Below are 18,236 nucleotides of genomic sequence, written 5' to 3'. Positions count from 1 at the left end.
TAGACAGACTCTAAAGAAAGGACAGTGTAAAGACATGAAGTATAGTGAGTTCTAAAAAAAGTGACAATGCACATTACAGAACATCACTGGAGCAGGAAATAATTATTATAAATGTAGAAACATTAATAAAAAGTAGAGAACACAATGTGTGTCTATATTCATGTTAATATGTAAGCTGATAGGATAACAGCATTACATGCATTTCCCATGAGAGGAGTTTTATATACTCACATCAATAAGTCTTAAAATTGTAACTTGGGAATAAATAAATGGTTTAGTGAGTGAGAAGAGGTAAAATTGCATATTTGGATATCTTTTTCCTGCATATTCAGTCCAGTTGCAGATTCTGGTGTGATTTAGATGTAGTACTATGTCATGTTAACCCAGGTCCAGTAGGTAGAAATAGATGCAGTGAAAGAATAAGAAGTCAGACATTTTATAGTATGATATTCCTAGAACAACTCTACCAGTTATGGTATGACAAGGAATTCAATGGAAATGAGGGCTGGTAACAAACCAATTTGTCCAGGGACATCTTCAGGTGGGGTTAGATAATTTATAGTAGTTAAAAGTAAGGGGGTTGGGGGATGAAAGGGTTAAATGGGATGAGGGATGACTGGGAGGAAATGAGGTAAGGGTAGGGAGGGGCTTACGGGGTTTAGGCAAGGCTAACTGGGAAAGGAGTCTCATTTTGGTGTGAACTTGTTACCTGGCCACCCTTCCCTTTTGTGATGGAATAGTGGGAATTGTGTTTTTAGTTTGGGTAGAGCAGAGAAGAGAGGCAGGCCTGCCCTCTTCTGTTCCCCCTCTGGTGTTTGGATATTTAATACAATGAGTTGGGAAAGGAAAGTAAGCAGTTGGACACTGCTGGATATGTAAATAAATGAGCGGAGATAAGTTGCTTATTTGGTTGGATGTGTAATTCAATAAATAGTAAATGATGTGAGTGCTGATACACTGCTTCATAAGTAAGTGAGTGGAGGTATGGACGCTGCTTACTGGGTCAGGATGAGTGGGATCACACTGTCCTAGTTAATGTTACATGGATGTTATGTTCAACTATATATGTGTTGGTTGATGTTCAACTGTATATGTGTTGGTTGTCACTAATAAATATTGGTTAAACAAATTATGTTTATGGAAGTTTAATAAAGGTCATCAAATGTCATTCAGTGTGATGTGTTTATTGAAGAGGACCAGGACAAATACATATTAATGCTGAAATACTAATGAACACACTTTCCATTTCAAAGGAACACCAGTGCCTGCCTTTACATGCAAATTAGTCATAGTTTTAGCTTACATATTGTGTTTGTAAGCCAATGCGTGTTTTGCTCCATTTTGACATCCTCAATAGAGGTAATTATTTTCTTGATTTGAAACGGTGTCAGGTTTCTTTCTTATTATGAATGCATGGATGTCTGCTTAAAACATTGACCTCTTTGTTGTTTAAATCGTAATAACTTGCATTCAGTATAGTTTAAGTTGTTTAAGACAACTGCTGTACCTCGTCCCACATCAGAATTAAATAAATTTGTAGGCTGTACTGGTGAATCCAGTTAATAAAAATGAATGCAAGAATACATTTAAGAATCATGATGGAACTTTATTCTGCATGAATAGAGCATACCATTTTACCAGAGCTTTGTGAACTGAAGGGGATATTTCTTTCAGCTATAGCGACTGTTTTATATACTCATCTTAGCAGGAAGTTTAAAATAAAAAAGGTAACATATACTTGTGTTGAGACTTGGTCACTGCAAAGTCAGAATGGAAAATTTTATAACATTGTCAGGCCTTACCTGAATCTGACAGGCAAATGGAAGACATGCTGACGGGACAGATCTCTTTACTGCAGTTTACATCTTGATTGCAGTGCAAGAGAGAAAACAAAGACAGGAGATCCTCAGGGAAGAATGTTGGTGTTTAATGAAGTCCAGAGGGTCTGCAGTGGCAGAATGTTTTATTTTCTCCCCATAGCTAATCTTTGTTAATCTGGAATCTATCACCCTGGATAGGATGCCAGGGCAGTATTCAACATTTTTACTATATGGATAATTTTCCTCTTAGTCTTAATTAATTTCTCATTCACCTGGCAAGTTATATATCTTAGAAGGTTGTGTTGATGAAGATTTGAGTCATAAAGGTCTAAACTGTGTACAATTAGGACTGAATCTTCGTCAGTCACTTTTCTCTGGTGTCTTCTGCCAAGTTCAAATCGTTTGACCCTGATATACAAGTCAGACAAGAAAGCTGGAAGCTATATCTTTGGCAAAGATGTTTTCCCTAGAAATCTTAAACTGGATCTTAAACAGTGCATTTGCTTCTTCCCTCACCCATTAGATGTTCGAGCAGTGATTGCTAAAGGATCATTCTTTGGGATGTAATTATGTTTCTGGGATTAAAAGTCATGAGGTTAACACAGATTTCACTCAACGTCAATTATGTCAACTCTACATAAATAAATAGCACTGCATCAAACTAAGTGACTTCTTTAGAAGTACAATAGGGCATTTCTCCCAGTGATTAAATTAAATAGCTGCAATACAAGTGTATCCTTTTACCTTTCATCTGTCCAATTTTGCTTTCCAGTACTAAAAAGGTCTGCTTCCATAGCCCAAAGATAAATGCTGCAGTTCTACTTTCAAGAGTTTTTGCAAAGGAGCAAGCTCTTCTACCTATCACCATGGAGAACTGCAACACCCACACTACCACAAGTTTATATACACTTACTCTGCGATTGCACAACAGTGGCAAAAAGGAAATATGTCCTAATCCCCACTAAAACATAATCTCTCTACACTTCTGTAATGTTTTTATAAACCTACCATTCAAATAAGACATTGCTTGCTCTTTAGTTAACCTAAAGGACTTTTGACCACATGACAGGTTTTCCTTTATGGAAACATTCAAAGATAAAAGATGATTCATTTTAGAAGGCTGGACTGTGGTAAACCTGAATGTCAGGGACTTCTGTCAAGCATCTATTCTGATATAAAACAAGGACTTAATGCATGATTCAGAGGTGGTAACATTATTGTGCTTGTTTCTTCTGCAGCTAGCATTATCATATTTTGCCTATAATAGAAGCTTGTTAGATGAATGACTCGTGTTTGCTTTCTCTACAATAGTTCTTTGCTAATGAATAACTTATGGAAATTTCTAGAAACGGTATGAAGCAGTGGAGGAAATGATAGCTTTAATTAAATGATCACTAATCCAGGAGCAACCGTCTTTCACAAAAGATGTGTATTTAGACCCACATGTCTGAAGCACTGTGTGGATGAAATGGCTAATATGCTAGGTGCTGAGCATGAAATTGCACAATTCCTTATGTGTGCAAGCCTCATTGATTTCATTCCTACTGTATGTAGAAATAGGCTTCATGAATTGAGTTGTTCTGTTACCTTGAAACATTAGTATGGTTACTATCAATAACTTTTCTGAGGTATTTATAAGACAAAATAAAGTTCTCTGTATCTAGAGATTAGCCAACTCAAAAAGCATCCAGTTCTTTTGTTGCAGTGAATTTTAATTGGTGACTGGATAAAACTAGATTACACTTCCTCTTTAGTCAAGCTTTTAGAATTCATCATTTTGCTAGTCTCTCTGCCCTTTTAAGGCTATACTTTTATCTAAAAAAACAAATATTAAAAGAGCAGGAAAGAATAAGCAAGGATATGTATTTCAACACTCAATGGCATGGAACAAACTAGGTATTTGGTTCTATAAATGCAAAAAGGCATCTTCTCTCTTATTTGTCACATAGATTGTTAATGTGGGTTGTGTTATCAATTGTAAGTCACAGCATGATAAAAAGTTTGAGCGTTCCTTTAATTTAGGAACATAAATACTAGTACTAGGTTTACTACTAGTAGTTAGTACTACTAGGTTTACTACTGGTAGTCAGTACTACTAGGTTTATCACCACTGCAAAGCATTTTCAGTTAAAATATATCAGCCTCATAATTGACTACATCACATCTAATGTCTTGTAAAAGGCTTCCTGCACACCACTGTGGCAAACTTTTTCCTTTTCCATTTCTTCTTATCTACAGTTGTCCCAACTATCTTCTATTCTAAGCCACTAAAATTTAATTTGGTGTAACCCACTTTCTCTCTGCCCCATATAGTAGCAGCTCCTACCATTATTTTGTAGCCCATTATTCCATTATTAAGGTTATTTAACTGTAAACTGTAAACCTATAACACCAAGTAACACCTTAAAATTCCCCTCTCTCTTGTCTTTTACATCTATGCAATTTGTTTTACAGGACTACTGATTTGCACATGTAACTTTACCTGTAGATCTTGCTCTTTCTTTTCACTGCTTACATATAACTGATTATTTCTGTTGTGATTACAAGACAAGTGTTAGCCCTGCTCCATTTGCCCTCTGCTTCACTCTGGGCTCACTTCGATCTGCTACCCTAACCCCATTCCCACCCACCCCCTCCAACAGCACATTTAGACTTCCTGTAGCCCCTCCCCTACATCTTTGTCAACCACTAATCTCATTCGTATGACTACCAATATCCTCCACTAACCTCCTCCCTAAACTATATCCTCATCTTCCACTGTACCCTAGAACCTCCAACTGCTCTCACTACTCCTTCTATACACCATTCTAAACCCTCTCTACTATCTCATTATCTCCTCACTTCATAACATGTCCTATACCATACAACTCAATATCTTCTTAAATGCACTTACTCACCCATTTTCTCATACTATCCCCAGCTACCTCTTTCCATAACCTGCTATACTTACCTTCTCCTAAATCTCCCACCCTATCCACATTAACTCAAACCCATAAAAACAGTTTCTCTGACATCTCAACTTCCTTATTCAATTGCCACAACTTCTTCCACACAAAATTAAAACTCTTTCTTGTTAATAACAAATTGATATTAACTCCTTATGCTCTTCTCAGGCCTGTTTCACTAACCCAGTGTCTTTACATCCTTATAAGTCATCTCCTGGTTCTCTCTCAGTGTGGGGACATTTACCCCAATCCTGACCCCAACAACTTGTCATCCCTTAATCAACCTTTCCCCACTCAGAACCTATGTATAATTACAATAAATGCATGCAATATCTGCCATTAAATCATAGAATTCCAAGCCTAGTTCTGCCAGTACACTCCTGATATTGTAGCAGTCACAGAAACCTGGTTAAAACCACCTATATCAACACTGAAATTATCCCATCAGGATACAATATTCTCCAGAATGACAAACTCCACAAAAAAAGGCGGGGGTGTTGCATTAATCTACCATGACTCCTTAACTATAGCACTCTTTCACAAACTTATGCCTACCTTTGGTAACATATAACTATTACTGGCATGCCTACATATGAATAGCTATAAACAATTATGCATTGCTGCACTATATATTCCCCATGTAAAAATATCCCTGTATTGGAAGACTTTCTATCCTGGGAGAACTACAATATATCCAGTGAAACTATTATTCTTGGTGATACCAATATAAATTGGAAAAATCTCATCTCTAACTCCCCAGAAAACAGTATAAACTTGCATAGTTATACACAACTCATCACCAGTCCTACACATATATTAAACAACCAAACTGAGTCAACGTAGACTGGATCCTGGTCTCTGACCCTCAGAAATATACTAACACTGGAACACTCCCAAATATCTAAAGTGACCACTTACCTGTCTTCACCCATAGAACACATACTCAAATGTCCAAAACAAATTCATATAAAACATTTAGAAATCTTGTCCATTTTAACCAAAGCATATTCAAAAATAGTCAAAAAGGCCACAGTTATATCTTACAAAAATAGTACATCTGGAAGATGTTGTAATCTATTTCAACAATGTATTTCTTTCTTAACAAACTCAATATTATGGCTCCCATTCGGACCAAATGAACAAAGCATAATAATTCCCCTTGGATACCAAAATATACCAAACAAACACAAAAACAGAGACTGAGCCTGGAGAGAATGGCAAAAAAACAGAACCCAAAAAATGAACTTAACTTCAAACAACTTTGTAAAAGTGCTAGAAAGCTAGTCATCAATGACAAAAAAACCTACTTCTCTATACAACTATCCACCCAAAATAACAATCCCAGAAATTTCTGGAAATCTGTTTCCTCACTTCTTAATCATGGAACCCAGCAAAACCTTTCGCCATCTCCCTACAAAGTCCAACAAAAGAGTCCCCACATGTTTAACTCTCACTTTATTGATACCATCCAAAAACTTGTCAAAGAATTATCTCCAAAAACTAATAATAATTCAGATACACTAGAAACAAACTCAAATGTTACTCAGTATAACTCCAGCTCTCATTCCTCCCCGACCTATGAAAACTCTAATAATATCCCATTAGCTCCAATTTTCTCTATACAAGCAGCACCCACCTCTTTAGTGCTTAAGCTACTAACTAAACTGAGATCTTGCTCTCTTTCTGCCTATACCCTTCAATCTGATTATCTAAAACTTGCAGCTGATGCTATATCATATCCTGTCAGTATTCTTATTAACTGAACCATCATCGTATCATACATCCTATAGCTCTGGAAAAAAATCTATAATAACTCCTTTACATAAAGGTGATAACACCAATGACTTCTCTAACTATGGGCCCATTTCTATACTCTCACCTCTATCAAAAATCCTAGAAATGTGCATACACACTCAATTGCTAAAGCATATCACTGAAAACAGCCTCCTTGCACCCACCTAGCATGGCTGTCGCCCAGGTCACAGTACTAATACAGTCTTACTCTCATTCACCATTACTGTGAGCAAAGCTTTAGACACAGTATCACACCTTAAACTATTACAACAACTTGAATCATTGAGATGCTCCTTATATAACCTAACTTGGTTTTCTAGTTACCTAAACAATAGAAAACAAGCTGTTAGATGGCAAAATAAGCAATCTGAATATCTCCTCAGTAACACTGGAGTTCCCCAAGGATCTATTCTTGGGCATCTACTTTTCAATATTTTCGTTAATAATCTCCATACAGCATCCCAACATAGTACAATCATCCAATATGCAGATGATTCAACCATCTCCTCTTCTAGCAACTTCTCAGGTCTCCTAAAGATAACACAAAAGACCTTTACATTTATTGAAACCTGGCTAAACAACACACAACTTCTACTTAATCCCAAAAAATCCAAACTCTTACTATTCTCAACTAAAGTCCCAACTCACAACTGTAAGATATATTCACAAAACAATACTGAAATTGAATTAGTGAAAACAACAAAACTACTAGGCATTACAATTGATGACAAACTCTCCTTCAAGCATCATATTGAAAATACAATAAAAAAAAATAACTTTAAGATCAGCAAAGCCTATAAACATACATGGATAAGCCCACACAGATAAAGCTGGCAAACAGTCTACTACTCCCCTCGCTCCTCTACGGAAGCTCCATCATCACTAATCTCCACACATCACTTATGAATAAACTGCAATCATGCTACTATAAAATAGCAACGTTTGCCTCTAAAATGCCAAATCACACACATCACTGCTTAGCCATTAAAGAATTGAACTGGATTGAATTCCCCCACTACCTAAATTACGCCCAACTAACTCTCGCTCACAAACTAATGTATAATCCGGACTGCCTTTCACTTCAGACTATTCTACAAACATACACCCTAACTCAGAATCTTTGATTCACTAACAAGCAACTCTTAAGTATATCCAAGCCCAATAAATGAACTGGACATAGCCTTTATTCCTATACCATTGCCAAATTATGGAATGCTTTGCCTTCCACTGTCACTCATCTGGACTCTATAAAAACTTTTAAATCTGCTCTAAAATGCCACTACCTCATCTGTCTATGCAACCACATGACTAAGCCACCATTAACTAAGTTAATCTCCCACTTTTTTCATTCCTTCCATGTCAGTTTACAATCTCCAATTTTACTTTGCATCATTCTTTGCTCTGAATTCTACCTCTTGAACTGCCTAATTTAGCTTTTAAGAAATGTCTACTATCTTAGTGATTTTTGTCAATTTATTGCATATTTTTATTACCAATATGGTCTGTACTAATCCTCATAACTTTGTCTATACTATTTTGAATATTATTTCTGTATTAGATTTCTGTGTTTGTATTTGGAGCTTTTCTCCCCGGGCTTTTGCTGAAAATGGGTTTTTGACCCAGTAGACTTCCCCGGTTATCAAATGTCACTAAATATATACATTAATTGTCTGTATAGTACACACAGCATCTTACTTTGACTTAGATGTCTCACTTTGCCTTTTTCTAACTTGCTTGCTGTGTCATATATACACTGTTTTCATTCCTAACTATGAGTCACAGTATTGATAGGATTATTAAGTCATTGTCACCTCACAGTAAGACGTTGTCCTGTTTGATTCTCAGCTAGAGCGTCTTCTGTGTGGAGACATGCATGAATGGGCATACCTTCGTTGAAGGTTGTGCATCATAGCCGGCAACTCGGTACGTAAAAATCTACTGACAATAATTAGCAGACCGGAGTTCTGCTGTGGTGACCACTAACCGGGAAAAGCCAAAAGACTCAACAACAACATTAAGTCATTGGAGTAATTATTTAGAGTATTCATATCTGTTGTTTATACAGGAAAGGCAGTGCATTGAGTCTCATTTAGTCAAAATTAACAGTCTCCTCTTTTATTTTCCTTTATTCAGAAAGTACTTTCAGGGTATTTGGCATTGAATTAAACATGTTACAATATATCAAAATAGTATTGTTAATAAACTTGGAATTTTAATTACATTCCTTGAAAAATGCATTATTAAATTTTGTAGCTACTTTTCTGTCCATATAATCTTCATTGTTCTTATCATTAATCGTAGGAAGTGAGCCATTACATTATAAAGGACATATTTACTACCTGATCCTTTTACTATCTCCTGCTTGACTTACCATGTTAGTTCCTCTATGTATCCCGTCTGTAAAACTAATTCAGCAATATAATCACATTCTTCCAAGAAATCTACATATTTTGAGGTCATCCAAGCTGCCCATATAAACTGATCTTTAACAATGTTTTTCTTCTGAAACATAAGGTGTTCACTAGTAAAATGTAAATATGAATTAGAGAAGGTATCTTTCCTATTTATCTTGAAACGTAAAACATTGTTTCTTCTATCCTTTTTAGTAAGTGCATACAAGTACTGATATTTATTTTCCCTCAAATGATCAGTGAACTTTAAAAATGATGTAGTGTGTGTCAAATATATTCTAAAAAAATCCAAAAAGTTGTCTCTTTCATAGACCCATGAAGTGCAAACATCATCAAAAAATAAGTTTATAAGTGTATAAATAACCTAAATTGTAAAAGGGAAAATTTAAAATAAACTTCTTTTCCCAAATCCCATAAACCAAATTTGCATAAATGGGGGCACAAGCTGCCCCCATAGCCACATCATTCATTTGTTTAAAAAAACTCCCCTTCAAAGAAAACATAATTGTTTTTATTTATAATTTCAAAAATAAATCACAAGTCAGTGTAATTTCCTGTTGATTCAAAAATTCACATTGTAATGAGACTTCCAAACCATTCCATCTCCTGATCAATTGATGTTACAGTAACCAAGTATCCAATGTGTAGAGTAACAAAAGTTGCATCATCCTTAAATTGTTCATTATTAATTCTATTTATGAAATTGCAGGAGTCTTTTAAGACATGCATCAGTTTATCAAAAATGTTTCTAGTTTTCTATCTATAATCACAGCCAAAGGTTATTTCTTAGAACCATTGGCTGCTACTATAAGACATGTGGGGTCAAGTACATTTCCATGGATCTTAAGGATACCAGAAATAGTGGAGATTCATGCAATGTATAATTTTAAAAACTCAAATAAACAATTCTGCATTAGACCCTGTAATAGATAATCCTCTAGCAACATACAAATGCTATTATAAATAATGTCAACTTCATTCCCAGATACAGGGATATATTTATCTCTTTCATATAACATATTCATTTTTGACTGTTGAAGTGATGCCCTGACCCCATGTGTAAAAAAAGTGGATAAAGAAGTGTGGATGGATTCATCATTTTCCCCACAGAGTCGTCAGTTTCCATAATGACTAAACCACCCTCTTTTTCAGGTTTCATTTTCTAATAGCCCTGCTGCTCACCAACTCAAACAAAACTTTATTTTCTTTCAAAATACAGATGGTAATACATATGCCATCTAAATTTCCTTACAGATCTGTTGGTATGCTCTACCAGTGTTTCAAAATGTTGTAAGATGGGATGAAGGCAGTGGATTAAATAGACTCTTATTTTTAAAATCATTAACCAAATGCAATGCTCATTGTAGGTTAACAATAACAGTAAAATTCATCTTTCTTAAAAAGAGCTTCAATTCAATAAGAATATTATTAATGTTTAACGGATTAGTTGCAGTTGGACTGGACACTCTAAATTAGCCATAGGTGTGAGTGTGTGTGTGAGTGTGTGGTGTGAAACAGCTACCACAGCAGGGCTAGCCACCCGGTGGTATAAACCTTAGCTCTAGATGACTGTCAGTTTTGAAGTGTCACCCCAGCCCATGTGCAAAAATGGGAAAAAGAGGTTGTGGGTAGATGGATGGATGGATGATACAAAAGAAAAACCTTTTGTAAAAATTGTAAAGTGGCTCCTTGTAAGTTCAATGCCATTGAAATTAAACAACTCCCAGTTGTTTTGTTCATGTATCACACCACTAACAGATGTAGAATCATTATTATAAATTGGCAGATGGTCTATCTTTCTTTGGCCCATTCTTGGGCCTTGTAATTGATTAGGTTTACCCTGCTTTGCCTAATCCCCCCTCTCAGTATAGTGCTTGTTATAAAAAACTGTAGTACACATGTATTTTACGGGTTAATGAAATAGACAAATACTAGGAATTTTTAGTATGTATTCAACATACTATATCATTTTTAAAATTCACTTATTAAGTGAGGGAAAATGAACTTCAGTATTTGATGTACTTAGCAACACCTTTAGTTTCAATATATACAATAAACATATGTTCTGCAATTCATATTCACATTTTGGTAGTGACTATCCGATGTTTCATAAGTCAAACATTGTTAAAAGTCAGTTTGAATGGGCAGCTCAGATGACCTCATAATATGTAGACTTCTTAGAGGAATTGTTTTATATTACTAAATACAGCAAGTCAAGACAAAGATTGTAGGAGGATGGCATACTAAATATGTCCCTTTATTACATAGCAGATCACTTCCTGGGATTAATACCAAGAACGATAAAGATGACATGGACAAATAAGTGACTACAAAATTTAATAAGCATTTTTTCTTGAAATAAAATCAAAATTCCCAAGTTTACTAAAGATATTATTTTGAAATATTGTAACATGTTTTCTTTGGTGTTCGGTACCTTGATAGTATTTTCTTAATTTTCCTTATTTGTATATAAAACAGCATAAATATAAAACAAGTGTATGAGAGTAATAGTAATAACATGCATGTTCCCAATAAACCCCAGGATTCATGAAGCTCGGAGCAAGGCCGGCGTTAGGCTTGCGCCGACCCCGCGGCATGAAGATGGCGCAGTAGCACCAAATGTTTATTAATGAAGGCACGCTGCCGCCACAGCCACATGCATAGGAAAGGAGCGCGAGTGCATAGGGTGTGTCGAAGTGCCGCACAGAGGTGTGTAAATGTCAGCTGTCGACGTGCAACCTAAAATGCTTGCATATAACAATTTGCAAGCAATAGTAATCATATCTGTCAGTGTCCGTGGATACTGAAACGTATGCAAAGCATGCAAGACAGTTCCTGTGAACACAAAATGAAGAAGGAAACACAAATGCACGGTAGGGAATAAGGGGTCCCTATCCTGTGAACAAATGACATTGAAAACCGCATGCCCATAGTACAATGCAGTGTAGACAGTTATACCAAGTGGAAGTGAAATGCATCATATGTTAGCGCGCTGCCAGTAGGTACATCCAGCCCAATGGTCAGGGTCACCAGCTGACCCATATTGTGAGGGAGGGTACACAGCTGGGTAGATGTGTCCATAACAAAAAGCAAGATAAATGTACATATCTAGCGACTGTATGACCGAATTATATCCCACAACGCATGTAATAGTCACATACAATAGGTATGTCCGTATTTCACATACCAAATGTGACAGAAAATAGAATAAGCATGTAAACAAAACAGAAGGACCATATAAATTGCTACAACAATAAGGCAACATGTAGGCTGAAAGGAACAGTATTATCTGTACCATTGACTGAGGGTACATGTTGTCCAGTACATTCGGATATGTGTCTGGAATATATCCCATCCTGGACATAGGAAAAGCTGGCATCCTACCAATGATTAGAACAGTCGGCCAAAATCCGCACATCAGTGGTCCAAGCTGAACTTGGCAGGATGTGTCACAGTTGAACGGGTATTACCCGGGTATACCAACCATGTCATGAAAGTTAAGTATGAGCATGTATCTATGTGTGTGATGTATAGCATGTGGAAAGTCAAACATGGCAGGGTAGTCCACACAACCATAAAGGTACCTGACATATGTAGGGTATGCAATGTGTTACCTTGACCGTGTCATGGGCTATCAACCAAAGCAGTGATGATGGAATGTCAGGAATATGTGTGTGTGGGGGATGGGTAGTGGTATAATCCTCCAAGGCGACACTGTGTCGTATGCAGAATAGGTGAACCGGAGGTGTATGAGGGAGCACCGGGTGAAGCAGAAAGAAACACAAAAACATGTATACACATCTGCAATACAACCAGACAGGCCATATTGTAGAACACAATCCCACAAACATATGAATATTAAAATGTGTGATACAAATGTATAGACATGTCAACAGCACATACCCACAGATTGGTCCTGATGGCCCTGGCCATATCAAATGCAACACACCTGGATGCATAATGGACTACCCAGCATCCCCTCCACAGCACACATCCCACTCCCATACCTGAACGTCCACCAAATCCAGCCATACCCGGCCTACTGGTTTGGTGCAGCCACATCTACACATAGTGACCACTACGCATATGTACTAGGTAGTGTCACCCTAGGCAGTTTCAGGATTGCAAACTATGTATCCCTTGCATGTAAAACCCCCAGCACATTTTCATAATGCCAGAAGAATGTTCGGTATTTGTCTTGTTTTGGTCTTGTTCAATTTTTGGGATATCCCTCATGGCATAAGTAACCTGTGTAAACATTAGAATGGGTATGATGACACAAAGTCCAGTCCTGTAGATATCTGGACACAAGTTGGAATGTGCAGTAGTGGTGCAAGAGACTGTCGAGCCCTAGATGGTCATGCAGAACCTACTACCCAGGATCAAACACGTGCTCGTGACGCACGTGTCCCAACACGAATAAGAAAGAGAATATATTGCACACATTCGCATAGTGGCAAATGGTATAAGGGTGATGAAGGCACTGACATAAACAGGATACCCCCTGATCCACTGTGTGAGGGACAACTAATGTGTGTGCAGGTGTGACCTGACCAACAATGATACAATGCCAAATGTAATGTGATTGTAGGAAATAACTATGTATCATACTGCATGTAACAGTTGCCTAAAGCGGTCACGTCAGGACAGAATAAATGTAATTCATGGAAGAAACAGGCAAACAACAAACATGCTCACAGCTAGGAAACAAATGAATGTTCTAAACCTGCACTGACCGTGGCTATGTGTTGGCCCAAACAATCTGGTGTCCACAGTAGGATTACCATCTGTCCCTCTTTGGACAGTTGTGTCCTGAAAAAAATACATTACAAATGACAAATGTCCTGGGATTTTAGGACATAAATATGTCCCATATGTTATGTAATAGTTGCAGAAAATAATTATTTCAGTATCTAAAATACCTAAATGTTACAAGAAACAGAATAAGCAACTAAACCGCTACAACAATAGGCTTTTATGTAGGCAAATAAGTAAAGTTCTATCCTTTGTAGTGACCGTGGGTATGTGTCAGCTTGTAAAATCTGATGTGTGTTCCGAAAATGTCCTACCTTGGCCATTTGAAAAGGTGGCAAACCTAGTCCCCAGAATGCATCCCAACCTGTACATATGACAATGTCAACGCTACCAATGGTCAGAGCATTCGCACAATAACTGGCCAGCCTCTTAACCACTCACAAAGCCAGTGACCTTTGGAGGAAAGGTGTTGAATGAGAATGACTACTTACAACAATGAAGAGGAGGTCATTAATATTCCTATGCGGGCATAGCATATGCTTACACCTCCCAAACCTGAAGAGCACATGTACCGGATAGTCTGTAAACCGTCGGGGGAACACATAGAGACCAAATCAGTGCCGTGTACCTGATTAGCATGGACGTCCATAGTTATGTATCAGAATGTAACAAAGTCCAACTAAACACTTCCAGAACTAGTGATATTAGGTGAACAGGTGGTGGAATACAGGTAATGAAAGATGACAACATGTATGAGTCATAAACAGCATGCACCTTGACAAACGTGAATGAATACATATGCTCTGTGACTGTGAATGTGTCTGGTTAATAGAACCAATTGTCTAAATGTGTCACACAGTGTGTTATGCATTGTCCCTTGATACAGTGTTCATTCACATCCATTGGTATGTGAGTTCTGCTACTGACAGAAAGTGCATAATTTGCTGACCACCTTAGGTAGATGAGAGCATAATAGAAGAGGTTCAACACCCATACGCCTGCGAGGGACACACCCATCTGGGCAGTTGTGTCCTGCAAAATGACAGTTATGGCACATGGCCTGTGAGTTTCGGAATGGAGGCTATATAGTGTGTCTAGTGGTGTCAGACATCAATCTGTTGTATCAGTAACAGCTACATTTAATAGGAAACAGTATTATCAATTATAATGCTACATGAATAACATTAACGTATGCAAACCGTGGAAGTCGTCCGTTTACTACTGGCTGTGGGTATGTGTTGCCTTGACACATGTGATAACTCTACATATAGGGTCTATAGGGCCGCCACCATTCTGAATGGCCAAAGTGGAACCTGCTCTGTGGAAATGTCAGATGTACCAGGGCACAACATACCTACAGCCATGCATAGTACATTAATATACATATCGGAACAAATCAAAGCATAGTCTAGCAGCAGTAAAGTTGCTTATGCTACTACATATGACATATCAACGTGTCAGGTATACAAGACCCGTAACAAGCAACCAGTACAGAAACGTACAACATGAGAATGCCTCCTAATCAGGACAGTTGCAATGGCTAGAGTATTGTCCATACCACTGAACTGTCCCTGAATGTCAGGTACGTCCCTGAGTTTGACTGAAAGTTTAACTCTGTCCCTCTTAATCCCTCCTAAAATTAGTGGCTGTTGAAGGAAAGGTGGTGAATTACACTTACTGGCTAATGACAATAAGTCAGTAAGTGTAATTAACAACTGTTACTTCAGAATATGTGTATTAATTCATATGCTCTGATTCTGCCAATGTTTCAAGTTAATAGCACGACTTTTGTAAAAGTGTCCCTGATTTTTCTTGACCTGTCCCTGATTCTGTAGAAATGTGTCCCTGATTGGTGGAGAGTTCTGGTATTGTCACATGAGATATGCATGATGAGGGACTGCCCCATGCAAAGTGGGAAAGGTGTCACTCCTACAGTCACCTGTCGTGCAATCTGAAAGGTGGACAACGTGCAGTAGGTATGCGGGTCAGAGAGGGGAAATCCGTGGGTACCTACTGTGTCAGTGCATATGCCTTGTGTTGCCTCTTTGCCATGGGCAGGTCATACTGTGCACGGGCTTTCGCCGACTGTGCCCTGCTCAGGTAGTTCCTTCACCAAGTCACACTGTGCCTGTACAGGCCTTGGCAGTGGTGTTGGACTGTGTGGCCTGCCCCATGCTGTTCCTGCTGCAACTGTTACTGCAGGATGATTGTGTAGCATAGCAAATACCATAACAACTTGTATGCATGTAGCTTGTGAATACTGCAGAGCTCCAACGGATGTGTCCAGATACCAGAACTGTGAATTGAGCATCCCAAACACATGCACAAGTATATGTCTTGTCTGTGCTTAAGCCTCAGTATGGTGTGAGTGTTTAGGTGTGTGTGTGTGTGTGCATTGCTGATGGGTGTCATCAGCCACAACACCAGTGTTTACCCAGCATCCCCCACTAGGAGACTGTAGGGGATGTCCATATTGGCATTGGTGTGCTACAGCTTTGTCAGAAGCCATATATCGGACACATCATAGCTTCCAGGTCAGACAGCACACACATTCAATCTCATGCCCTGGCCATCGCATATGGCTTTGCTGTTGGATGGTATGCCCCTGCAGTGACTGTAGGCCCTACCCCGCTCACCGGGTGGTGCTACGATGTGTATGTGTGTGCAGGCTATAGCACCCAGTACCCCAGGTTAGTCATCCATGTGGTTGAACAAATGCATATTGCTGGTCTACTAATCACGTGTGTTGAGGACATGTACGTGCTCACTAGCATGTGTTGACATGGCGTCTGTGAACTGGTGCAATACTCTGGATGCAGATACCTGTGAGATACCCATGATATCCCCAGTTGTGCTGTGTGAGGTACCTGTGGCTAGTACACCTAGGCCAACACATACCATGGTATCCACTGTGATGTGTTTCCCTCAGCCTGTTTGATGTGTCAGGTGGGGCAGGCACAGGTCAACAAGCTGCTGTAGGAGGTCTCTGTCCACCCAATAGTGCTCCAGCATCCCCAGCCCATGTAGCCACTGGTAAGTCACCCTCGGTCTATAAAGTCTTATGTCACCCCAGTAAGTGTTGTTCGGCAGCATACACATCCTCACTGCCCCAGCCTCCTGCACATGTTGGTATATGTTGCCTGCTGCAGCCTGTGTCATTTGGTTGGACTGTGTCGTGTAATGTCCCTGCAGGTATACACTGGTGGTGTAGAGTGCAGACGAAACCTGTGTGTATGCTGCTTGCTCACATTAACGTGCTGTTCATGTGTGGGCTGGCCATGTCATGTGATGATTGTGCTGATCAACACCTGTTTTTGCAGCCTGTACACCCTGACAACCCCACCACTGCTGTCATCCCTCCCAATGTCACCAAGCAGGTATAGACACACCCCTAGCTTAGGTGTGCTAAGGCAGGAGCACTCCCGAGGCACAGCACTGCAATGTACGTACAGTATGCCTGACCCCCTCCCATGTTGTCAACTATATTCGAGACCTGCACCTGGCTGACTACACACATACACTCCAGGGACCAGCAGCACACCCTGGTGATAAATGTGATACACTATAGTCAACCTCATCTGCATAGTATAGTCTTCTAATGAATAGTTATATGACCCATATCGAACCTCCAAATTAATAACCACTGCTCAGTGTCACTCAGATCCATACACAACTGGCAACAAGTGCCTTAATATCACCATATTCGATTTCCATGGTCTTCCCAGCAACAAAATAACCAGTGTCACACGACTACAACCCGTGGCCCTGCACACTACAGACGATGTGCATTACCACCACGCCATGGCAGATATACATAGATCCCAGGTTATCACATACAGATCATCCGACACAAACATTCAATAGTGCTGATGTCCCCAGACATATATGTTCACATCTATGTCCACCTCTACATCTACATATATCATATATATTATTTGTATACTTATATACATGGACATATATATATATATATATATATATATATATATATATATATACACACATGTACACACATATGTAAATATGGCATTTATATCACAACAGCGGACCGCATGACAGCAATGCATTAGACAGGAATGAAAAGGAAACTACATGTGCAACCTGCATCATGTAGTGTTGTTACTATCAAGGCACATGTGTTATGTTGTGTCACATGGGTCAGACCGTATCAAGGGTAAGAGTAGGGCTGCTGACAGTTGCTCACTAGACCTATTGGCGAATGTGTGTGTTGACAACCCAGTGTCTTGGCAGAATATGCGGGCTGTGGACACTATATAGGTCAGCAACAAAACACACTGAACACATCCCGCAGCTAGCCACCCACAGATACCAACACATACGGTATAACTGCCAAACACACACACCTGCCATGCCTTGGAATCGAGCACTTAACTGTCTAGTCTACCACACTACAGCATTATGCAGTAACCGAATGCGCTACCGAGTTCCAGCATCACTGCATTCCCACAGGCATACATCTAGGTGGATGACATCATCTGCAAAGGCAAATA

The sequence above is a fragment of the Protopterus annectens genome, chromosome 5.part1 (genome assembly GCF_019279795.1).
Source record: "Protopterus annectens isolate FY-2018-M chromosome 5.part1, PAN1.0, whole genome shotgun sequence".
NCBI classification, from domain to species: Eukaryota; Metazoa; Chordata; order Ceratodontiformes; family Protopteridae; genus Protopterus; species Protopterus annectens.
Note: the sequence above shows the minus strand (reverse complement) of the source record.